The sequence below is a fragment of the Hippocampus zosterae genome, chromosome 4 (genome assembly GCF_025434085.1).
Source record: "Hippocampus zosterae strain Florida chromosome 4, ASM2543408v3, whole genome shotgun sequence".
NCBI lineage: Eukaryota > Metazoa > Chordata > Actinopteri > Syngnathiformes > Syngnathidae > Hippocampus > Hippocampus zosterae.
In genome coordinates this window covers 8,194,312-8,205,856 of record NC_067454.1, presented here as the reverse complement: position 1 = coordinate 8,205,856, position 11,545 = coordinate 8,194,312, and the positions used below count along the sequence as shown (strand labels likewise).

At 44.1% G+C, this 11,545-nt stretch overlaps 1 long non-coding RNA gene across 1 annotated transcript in view; it reads right to left on the bottom strand.

Moving 5' to 3' along the window:
* Positions 1 to 580: 580 nt before the first annotated feature.
* Positions 581 to 11,545, bottom strand: part of LOC127600073 (uncharacterized) — a 108,981-nt gene continuing 98,016 nt past the window's right edge. Inside the window, exon 2 of the long non-coding RNA XR_007962250.1 lies at positions 581 to 727. This is a non-coding gene — a long non-coding RNA (uncharacterized LOC127600073). The remainder of the gene's footprint in view (positions 728 to 11,545) is intronic.

Here is an 11,545-nt window from a genome sequence, read left to right as displayed (position 1 = left end):
GCGTTGCACAAAAAGGCCATTTGCATCACATGCCCGCCGTCTGCGGATGGGGTTGGTAGGCGCGCTCATGGTGAGTATCACTTCCGCCAATTGAAAGGGACAATTGTGTGTTCAAGCAATGAATCGAGGGAGACAGTTGGCCAAGCTTTTTTGCAAGACTGAAATTAAAATCAGCGCGGCGGCGAATGGGGCTGCTTCAGCGGCATAAATTAATGCCAGCCGAGGGAGAAGAGGCAGGTTTGCTTTGCGATGACAAATGTTGATTTCCCCTGAGGTATTGAAAGTGATTTGACCCAGTCATTCTTTTAAATCACAGACAGGAGATGATAAATGTGTTGCTAATGAGGCCTCTACATGTTATCTTGTGCTTTTCCTCCTGCAGAAGAATCGACCAACATTCATAAGGGCACTTGCTATGTTTGCGTATGGATCGAAAAGCAGACTTTGCCATTTATTTTGTTGGCACGTCTCCACAGCTATTCTAAAAGAACACCACGCTCCGTTAAACTCACCATTCAGAATGAGACACGCTGACAAAAAAAAAAGCAATAAACTATTTACATTCATTCATTCATCTTCCAAGCCGCTTGATCCTCACTAGGGTCGTGGGGGGTGCAGGAGCCTATTCCAGCTGACTTCGGGCAGTAGGCGGGGGACACCCTGAATCGGTTGCCAGCCAATTGCAGGGCACACACAGACGAACAACCATCCGCGCTCACGCTCACACCTTGGGACAATTTTAGAGTGGTCAGTCAGCCTGCCATGCATGTTTTTGGAATGTGGGAGGAAACCGGAGCACCCGGAGAAAACCCACGCAGGCCCCGGGAGAACATGCAAACTCCACACAGGGAGGCCGGAGCTGGAATCGAACCCGGTACCTCTGCACTGTGAAGCCGACGTGCTAACCACTGGACTACCGGGCCGCCCACAATATTTACAGTGTCCGGTATTTACTTTTTGACAAATAGCTACGAGACACATTTTATCCGCAGGAGAATGAGGGCAGTGAGAAAACAGACTTTAGCAGCAGAGTGGAGACCAATACGACAATGTCCAAGTGCTAAGGCACAATGACAGCTAATAAAGATGAGCTTGGATCCATATATTTTTGATATACTGTACTGTATGGCTTCCGGTTTGCATGGTACATTTTTGCCTTGCATTTGTAGATGTAGCGACGAGCTGCGTGACCAGACAACGGTTTTCTATAGAGTTCCTTGCGCCCACGTAGCAATGTCCTTTACACAATGATGCCGATTTTCAATGCAGTGCTCCCCGAGGGATTGAAGGTCATGGACATTCGATGTTGGTCTTCAGCCTTGCCCAGCATGTTTTTGGAATATGGGAGGAAACCAGAGTAGCCGGAGAAAACCCACTCAGGCACGGGCAGAATATGCAAACTCCACACAGGAAGGTCGGAGCCGGAATCGAACTCAACATCTTTGCACTTTCGAGGCCGATGTGCTAACCTGTCGTCCACTGTGCCACCTGTTATTAAGATGACGATAATTTGTTCATTCAATTAAATTTTACAATGATTCTGAGGGATTGTAGTGCGTTGTCTTATTTATGAATGAAATCCACCACACACATCAGCCAAGCACAGAATCGGTATGTCTGTGCCTCGATCAAATCCGCCCAAATCCCTGTTACACCACCTGCGCAGCAAAATAGACCCTGCTTTGTGCCAGTCTAAAATGTCATCAAATTGCGAGTCTTAAATTTGGTTTCATTAAGCCTGCACATACCCTGAGTGACTGTTACTTTCTTTGCTTGCAATGTCCACGCAATTGGTTACAGAAATGATGTACGGAGACCTCCCATAGCTAGTTGTGGAGTGCAGTGTAAAACAGGGGGGCTTGTGTCCCAACAATGCACACGTCGGCAAATCCATCCAGCAGATGCTGCGAAAAATTATCTGAAAATTAAAAATCAAACATATAAATCGCATTGTTCTGCAAATACACTGCCCCCCCACCCCGAAAAAAAAGCCCCGCTAATCTCAAAACGAGTGAGTGGAATTCAACCCTGTCAGCGTTTGTAGACATTATGCTAATCTTCCTAGCATAGGCCCCTCTGTGTTTTTTTTTTCCTCTCCCACCTCACATCTCAAAGCTAAGCACTTTGCTTTATATACACATGACAAAAAGCAGAGCTCCAGGAGCTGTTAACAGCACGGCTCTCATTATCTGTGTCGCCGAAGGAGACGAGGGGCTCCTTTCAGGTGCAGATGTAGAGCATCATTGATAGGCTCCTCCTTTATAGCCGCGGCACCCCTCTGATCAATCAGTGCTGACAGGGCGCTTGCTTTTGTGTGTGGCACACGGTAGGGACAAATGTCTGCCATGGAGCGGGGGGCACACCTGAAAAGGGGAAGAAGCTTAGACCCCCATCCTGCTTTGATGGATTAGCATGTGGAGAAATTACTTGATTATTGATATGAAAATGTTTTTTATTTTTTTCCAAAGGGAGGTAAAAAAAAAAAAAAAAGGTCTTGGCCTGGTATGTTTTCTCTCTACTTCATTTCCCCTTCCTCTCACCTATCCCCCTTATACGTCTTTAGAGAAAAGTGATGATACAAAGAAAGGACATGGGGAGGAGACACCCCCCCAAGGCGCGACACGCCGAACCGCCCTTCACGAAATATTGTTCATCATCATATTAACAGGGCTGAACGTGCAGCGATAAGGCACAAAATAAAAAAAGTAAGCAGAATGTCCCGGTGAGATATTTCAATCCTTATCCCATCACCCTTCCTCCCATCTCCATCCATCCTTCATTCATTCACAGTGAATATGAAATATAGCAAGACCTTTTCCCTGGCCCAGAAAATGATGACATAATCACCTCCCCCTTTAATTGCTTGATTTGTCAATGCTTCTCTATCCTCTCGCTCTTAAATATCTCTCCCGCTGACAGGCCCAACACAGGCTTTGGACCGTACAGACTCATGTTGACGTTGCCTCAGGATCGTTACACTTGAATCAACATAATTTTGTAGTTACATGCAGTTAGGCCTTTCCAGACCTTCTCCAAAGCTATCAAGAAGCACTGACCTACATTTACAACTTAGACAAAATGTATTAAATCTATTTTTGTATCAGTTTATGATCATTATTTCATTGCATGAGATTTGACTGCCCAGCTTCTAGAAGCTTATAGTAAATGTTGATTATTATTATTTTTTTTTTCCTCAATCAAATTTCAATTAAAGGGGGCAACTACTTGTCAAAAATGAGTGTCATCAAAAGTTGAGCCAATGCCATTGAGGAGAGTGAAGATATCCCCAAAAATTCGGGAACAGGTAAAGGACCACAATTGTAATTTCTTGTCGTCTGGCCACATGTCTTCTTGGTAATCAAGCACGGCGCAACTCAGACTCTGGATCCTTTCCATCCTTAACTATACTGAATGTGAAACAAAAGGTCATCTGAAAACCAGCCAACGGATACGACAGTGATTTCTGACTTATCATTACACCCCATCTTTGGTCTATGAACAAAATGAACACACAATCAATGATCTGATTTCTGACACAATGCATAATTGAAATAAACAGAACTAATCTGGTGTCATACAAACCAAAGTCAAAAGAATTTAAAATACAGATTTTTGAGCACTGCAGAGAATAAACCGCAAGTACTGTACATCCAGCCAAACAGGTTTATAAATCGGCATCACTGTTGTCAATTCCAAAGTAAAATACGGTCTGAGACATATTCAGCATGCACGGGTTTGATTGATATAATCACTTCGTGAGCCAGTTATTATTAAGAACCATCACTTTGCACAATAGAAAGAAAGACATTCACTAGAAATGACCAACAGAAGCCAATGAATACAGCGTGAGTGGCCTAGCGTGAGAACTGGTGTGCCTTTTGGTTTCTCACTATTATGCCAGAGCAGGAACACATTTGCTGAGCTTTATTCAGACAAACCACCAATGTCAACCTCTGTTCATCTCTCACCTCTCACATCGGGGATTTTTTTTTCTTTTTTTCCGCCCGTGTGGTTAACGGCGTAGCAATCTCAGGAAATCGGTGCTCCTGCCTGTCGAACATCAGCGAAAATTGACGAACGGGACGAGGACTCTCCCACAATCCCGACGATGACCCCCACGAGGGAGCAGTGCCTAACTAATGGAAACAGTCTGTGCTCAGTCTGAACCCCCTGCGCCCCCCACAACCACTCCATCAGAACACCGGTGACAAACACGGGCAAGGAAAGAAAAAGAAAAAAAAGTTTGTGCTTTACAACCCTCCTCATAAAGGCCCAGTCATAAAAGGGGAAATTTAGCCCTTCATTAGTGGTAATACAATGCACATAAGTTCCACGTATAACAATTGGGAATAGCTGTAAAGTTAGCATTTTATACCTTCTCAATCTGCGACTTGTTGGTGACCTCTGCAGAGGCAAGCCAAGGGCGAATGGATTTACTGCCACTTTACATGTCCTCCGATCGGCCGGCCTGTTTGGGGAATTAAAAAGGTGCTAAAAGACAAAATAACTGAAGCGACTGCACAGTGTCAGGATTATGAATCTCCAAAGAATCATTTACAACTTGTAACTGGAGTTTTCGTTCAAGGAGATTTCACAATAACTCATGTCCAACTCTGCTTTTTATGGCCAGCCAGGGACGAATGGAAACCTATTGCTCTTTTCCTGCTTGTTTTACCCTCTCGGCCCACTGAGATGAGGTTATTACCGCTCGCATCGCGAGTAGTGGTTTTACGGCTTATATAGTATGATGGAAAAAAAAAGTCGTAAGCCGTCAAGGTGGGAACATTTGTACTTGGCAAACTTGGAGCTCTACTGTAAATGTGCAACTATGGGCTAGTGTGACCTGTGATGGAAGGGCCCCAGGTTCAAGTCTCTGGATTTGCGATTTGCCCTGTGGGTTTTCTTGAGCAAGGAACCAAAAACCCACAGACCAATTCAGTAAGAACAAGAAGTATTTTATTTTTGAATATAACCGTATTTCATAACAGTTCCTCTGTTGTTTTGTTTCTGTGCTATCTTCCTCACATTATTGAAAATGAAGGCATGATTTCAATGATCCCTTGAGATTTCAATAAGCTCAATTGTGACCCTAATAGGTACAGAAAACAGCAGTACAGAAAATGAACGTACGGAACGGAATACTGAGGCGTATTTACATTTGCTTTGGGTTCTCTCAACTGGAGCCGTGAGCTGGAGAGTGTCCTGTGCACTAGTCAATCATTCGGCCGCCATCAGTGTCAGAGGCTGGCACACACTGAGCAGGTCGGGGGTGGGGGGGGGGGCGACTTCAAGAGTGGAAGCGCGGCGGCCATTGATGAGATGAAACAGGTTGACTTCTCCCTCGTCGGAGTGGAATGAAAAACAAATGTCACACGGGGTGACGGAGTGCGTCTGCGTCTTATCAGCGCGGCCGATGTGAGTGATGGCTCTTATCTGACCCCCCTCTCCGCCTTCTCCCTGGACCCCTTCCTCCGAGGCTGTTTATTATCCTAAGGTGGCAGGGTGGTGCTGGGCCCTTTGCGATCCATCTCTCCGGAGGACTCCTTCCCCCACTCTCTTATCTGACCGCTACATGATAGCCGTAGCTCTTGTTTACAGATGCCAGCCCATTTGAATGAGGAGCAGGCTGAAGGATATGACTCCTTTGCTCGACCACTTCCTGCTATGGAGGAGCCAGGTGAGTTATAGGGAGGAGGGCGAGCACATGCATCATCCTTTAGCACGCCACTGCATCATCACGTCCTATTTTGCTCCTGTGTGGGAAATAAATGGTGACTGAAGAGGGGAAAAAACAGTACACACGCGCACACACACATGCACACACATGCGCGCATGAGAGACTAAGCTTAGTTTATCGCTTCTCGTGAATTACATTCATTTCTGTTATCATGTCCTTTTTATTCTCTGGGTTATCTCAGCCAGCATGTGTCGTCGGTGTATACATGAGTGAGTTGATATGAGTAGAAAGAAGCCATCTACGCCAGTGGTGGTGAGCGGGTACTCTATTGAGGTGACTGAATGGGAAGGGTCGCTCCTATATTTGCACGTGTTTTTGAACGGAAAACCTCAATAAAGACGGCAGTTTTTTTTTTTTTTTTGCCCCACAGCCCACCCCCCTCACTTGTTCCATTTCCTTTCACCGTCCATCCCTACCGGGATATTCCTGGTGCCTCCCTGGCAGGGCATAATGCGCCGGTTTCCATTTCAAACGTGGCGCTCGTGTCCATCACATCACCGGGGGTCTCTCCAAAAATACATACCTTCTGTTAAAGCCCAGGGAGGGAGGGCAATGAAAGGAGAGGTGTTTTGAGGCTACCACTCGCCCGTTTCTTCCCCCCTCACACCCTTGGGACTCGCTGGACTGGCAGGCTTTCCCTTCACATCCAAGTCAGCTTTCAACTAAAGCGGAGATTGAAGGCCTGTGAACGTGTAATCCCCCACCCCTTTGCCAACATCCCCGGCAACTGGCCGTGACATTCAAAACACTGCTTTCAAACCACCCAAAAACAAGCAGATGGCATGAGTCAAAGTGACAAAAATTCCATTGTGGGTAAATGTTGATGAAGGTATGAAGGATATGGGACGAGCCATGAGATCAATGCACACCACAACGTCACCATAGACTTCCTGTAGACTAAAACAAAAAATGCATCTGTCATTATATAATTACATAAAAACAGAGCTCTGGTGTCATTCCAGCAAGATATATTTTTTTTAAATAAGCATATCCCATCTGTTGGCGGCCATGTTTAAAAAGCAATAAAGTGTTGCTGCAAAAAATAAAAGGGACTTGCTTTTTCTGCCAGATAAAATAGATATCATCTCACAATTATCCTTGGACCTTTGAAAAATGCATAACTCATAAGCTTAAGTTACCCAACAGATACAGTAGAAACTGTCTCAATCTGATAGGGGAAATTGTTGTGACATTATTTATATTCCCCACCATAAAACATGTATTAAGTGAACCAACAATGTTTTAAGTGACACTGTATTGGCATGCGAGTGAAAAATATAACTTCATCAAGGCTCGGTAACTCATGTGCAAATTTGCTTTTTATGGCCATCCAGGGATGGAGAGAATATTGCTCTTTTTCTGCTTATTTTTCCTACGCTTGCTCTTCCAAGATTTATATCTCGATTTGCGAGCAGTGTTTTTCCATTTTCCTCTTTTTTTTGTATGACCAGGAACACAACTACAGAAACAGAGGCAACGGTTCTCAACTTGGATAAGTTACGGCTGTATATTTGTAACAGTAACTGTGTTGGAACAGCTATGGACCAATGGTTTAGGGTGTGACACGTAACCGATAGGCCCCATGACTGGCATTGGGATTTGCTTCCTATTTTCACAGCTGTCCATGACTCAGATATTAAATTTAAGGAAAATGTACGTCAAGAGTTTACAGAAATCCAGCGCTCAAATGAAATCGAGTGAGATAAAAGGTTGAAGAAAGTTAACTGTTGTTAATAACAAAGGATTATTCAGTTAAAACACCCCTTGTTGGGGCTGCTCTTTTTGTGTATAAAACAAAAGAAGAAGCAAAACATGAATTAGTATTGAGTGGAACATGTCAAGAGTGAATGAATCGCAAAATAAAAAGTGAGAAGAAAACGGTTCAATCCAGAGCACATGCAAAAAAAGGGTGGGATGAGACGAAGCCATCATACACATGTGAAATGAAAATGTTAACGGTAAAACATCCATTTTTCCATTAAATCTTTATTGTCCTAATTGTGGTCGCAGCTGAGCTTAAGCTTTTCTATTTGATTAAGGGTACAGGGGACACACTGGAGTGGCTGTTCATTGGTCCAGGGCATGTATTAATAAATATTCACCCTCATATTAACGCCTACATAAAATTTTGAGTCTTCAATTAACCCAATCTAACCTATGAATGACTGAAGAAGTACGCAAAGTATTTGGAGAAATGCAAGCTTGGAGGTCATACAAATTCCACACAGGAAGGCCAGGCAGATGATTTGAACTCAGAACCTCAGAACTGTGGGGCAGAAAAGCCAACCAATTGCCCACCACCTTGCCTCGTCCAAAATAAAAAAATAAAAACTTCTAACAATCTCTCATCTTGCCTTGCTTTGAAGTCAACCTCACGTTCGATGGTGAGATGGTGTGTGACTTTTGTTTCTTGCCCAAAAATAGTGTACAACTTCAGGACAGTTGGACTATATAAATCAAAGCTAAACCTTTGGAGTATTGCAGCTACATTTGGGCCATGTGTAGGCTGGAGGTCATATGCTAGAGTTGAAACATGACTCAAGGTTCATTCTTCTCAGTCCAGGACTTTAGAAAAAAGCAAAAATGTCTCAATTTGATCCTCACCAGAACATGCTCTGCGTTTTCTCTCATTGCAAATCAAGCTGACGCATCCAACAAATCCCATTTATTGCTTTGTCATTGACCAAAGTGGATCTAATGCGCAAACGATTAGTTGATTCTTGCCTCTGGCTCTTTCCAATACTTTGTCAATTAATTTCTACTTTTAAAGCCCCGACTCTAAACGGGCGTGATCCACCTCCGACTCAACACTGCTAATTAATCACGGGGAACAGCGGCTTGCTGTCAAAAATAATGGTACTTTAATAACACGACGCATATAGCAGAGTGCATTACTCGGCGTTTCGAAATGTCAGAGGCTTGCCTGTAATACACAACGACAGGCAAACTGCTGCGTGTGCACCCCAATGTAAGGTAACATAGGCATCATCCTCATAGCAAAGAGGCTATGAATAACAGCGATAATCACACCACAATGGATTCATTTGTCAGCAAGTGCGGCGCGACGACATTAGCGCGATTAGCAGGCGTCTTTATTTTCTCTTGACAGTGATGTCACAGGTGTCTCTATACTGTCTTGTGACCTTTGTTTTCTAGTGTGTGGCAGGTAATGATGGTTGGCTCTTGAGAAATGACTGTTTAATGTATTGTTTAAACATTAGCTTAGGTGGTGGGACAAGCTGGCCTTATGCCGCAGTACAAACTAGTTCATTGTGCTTCGTTTGTAACTTTGTAATGTCGTAAGGTGGCACCTTCACAAACTCAAGACGTTATGTGTTATGAAATGATCCATTAATGAAATGTAAAACATCAAAAACACACACACAGATATAGTTAGCATGAGATGCTAACGTAGCCGTCATCTTCACTAAAGGCACCTTATTAAAACATCAAAACAAAGTTTCATGAAAAAAAGTGACAAATCAAAGCCTCTCCTAAAGCAACAATGAACAATAAATGGCCTCTCGTTGTATTATTCCGATTAGCAAAATGATCGTATGTTGCTTTTAAGTTGCATTATTAATCATTCATTTTATATGGTATTTGAGTCTGCGATGTAAACTCCACTGGAAAAAAGGTGCACATAAACTGTAACAGCTGGAGCTGAAGGGCGTGTCGGCAGCATGTCAGTTTGTGTGACAAACAACTTCCCGGCATTGTCGACATGATATAAAGTCACCGCATGTGCTTTAATATGAAAGTCACATTCTGTGGATGCAAACAATACAGGCCTGTGCAAAGATTAACAGAGTACCACACTGAGATGGGAAAATTAGCTACAATAATAATAATAATAATGTGATCAATGATGAAGATCAATAATGAGGACCTATGATGTTGCCACTTGCTGTACTTTGGATGAAATTATCCATCCTCCATCCATCCATTTTCCAATCGCCTTATCCTCACAAGGGTCGCCGAGGGCATGCTGGAGCCTACCCCAGCTGTCTTCTGGCAGCAGGTGGGGGTGCACCCTGAACTGGTTGCCAGCCAATTGCAGGACACACAGAAACAAACATCTGCGCTCACACTCACACCTAGGGACAGTTTAGAGTGTTCCATTGACCTGCCACGCATGTTTTTGGAACGTGGTAGGAAACCGGAGTACCCGAAGAAAACCCACGCAGGCATGGGGAGAACATTCAAAGTCCACACAGGAAGGCTTGAGCCAGAATCGAACACTGCACCTCTGCACTCTGAGGCCGATGTGCTTACCACCGATAGAGTACAAAGCACCACCTCACCCGATTGTTTTCAAACCGTGCGGGATCACTCTATGAGTACTTGCCCCGATACTTTTCTTCACTTTTCACTTTTCCATATTCGTCGCTAGCCAGCTTTAAACGAACAGTGTCATCTGGATATGGAGTTGTTCAGAAGTAATTTTCATAGCGTTCATCAGCTGCATTATTCGCCTGCACTCGAGTGCAATGTTAACACAGCAAGTCACTGTGTGGACAGCTGATGGGAAGATAGATGAGCTATGGGAATGCGATCTCTTTGTCGAGGGGGGTAGGAGCGTTCTGTCGTAGCTCAGTAAAAGAGTGAGATGGATAGGTTGACAAATGAACAGAGAGCGAGGGGGAGAGAGACTGCAACGGGGGCGGAGGCCGCTCAGTGGGGATCTGAGAGGAAGGAGGTAGCGGTGGAGCTGACCACCGTTGGGACCAGAGAAAGGTCATGGTGAAATGGAAACTGATTCTCCACCCCGACTCCCTGGGTAATATCCAGTGACTGTGCCAATCCCTCTCCACGATGACGCCGTAGCGCTACCTCTGCAGACCATAATGTTCAGGTCTGACAGAGCAGGTCGCAGAGTCTGTTGGGGTACATCCTTTATCATGCCCGAAGGGGTTGTGTCATATTGGTGGGGGTCTGCGTTGACTGAGCAAAGTTTCTGACAGCCTTTGAGCTTCCAATGGAGACTCCACCGGAGGTTCTGACCCAAGTTCCGTTCCTGCACAACCCTTTGAAATGCACAGCTCCCTCGCATCAATTACCATAACGGAAACCCACTGGGAGTCTGACCGTGTGGGTTGAAGAGAGAGAGAGAGAGACCTATTAGGGATGGACGTTGGACTGAAATTCCTCAAATTAATCAATACCATTTATTGAAGCATTTTCTATGATTCATTTGTCACCTATATTGGAACTGAACTATTTTTCAGAAATTTAGTGGAAACTGGGAAAATTATAACAAAATAATAACAACAATAACAATAATAATAACAATAATAGTAACTGTTCTTATTATTATTATTATTTAAGATTAGGGGTGATGTGAGCTGCATAGGTACATTTAGTCTCCCTCCAGTAGTGTCACCTTGAAAACAATGTTTTTCAGTTTTGACATAGCAGGGGTCATGATGAGTCCAAATTGACTCCATTGCACCAAAACACCAATCAACAATCAATTCCACCAAAACCTCGCCTCGATTCCTGTGTGGTTACATTTGAAGTTTCCAAGATTGCATAATCCAATAATCCCATTCCATGAACGTCACCATTTATCTGACGGTTTGGTCTCAAATCAAAACAAACATACAAGTCAACAGTCGTGTATCGGAGTCACATTATGGCCTGGCCCTTGAATAAAACACACAACCACAAGCAAGATCAGCTTTGTGCTCATTTTTTTATCAGCCCGCTAACATCGCACGCTCGGGATAGCGCAAGACAGATTGAAGGGCCAGCTGTAGGAAATTCAATGAACTGTACCCGGCGGTGAGATTACTTTCGTGAGACATT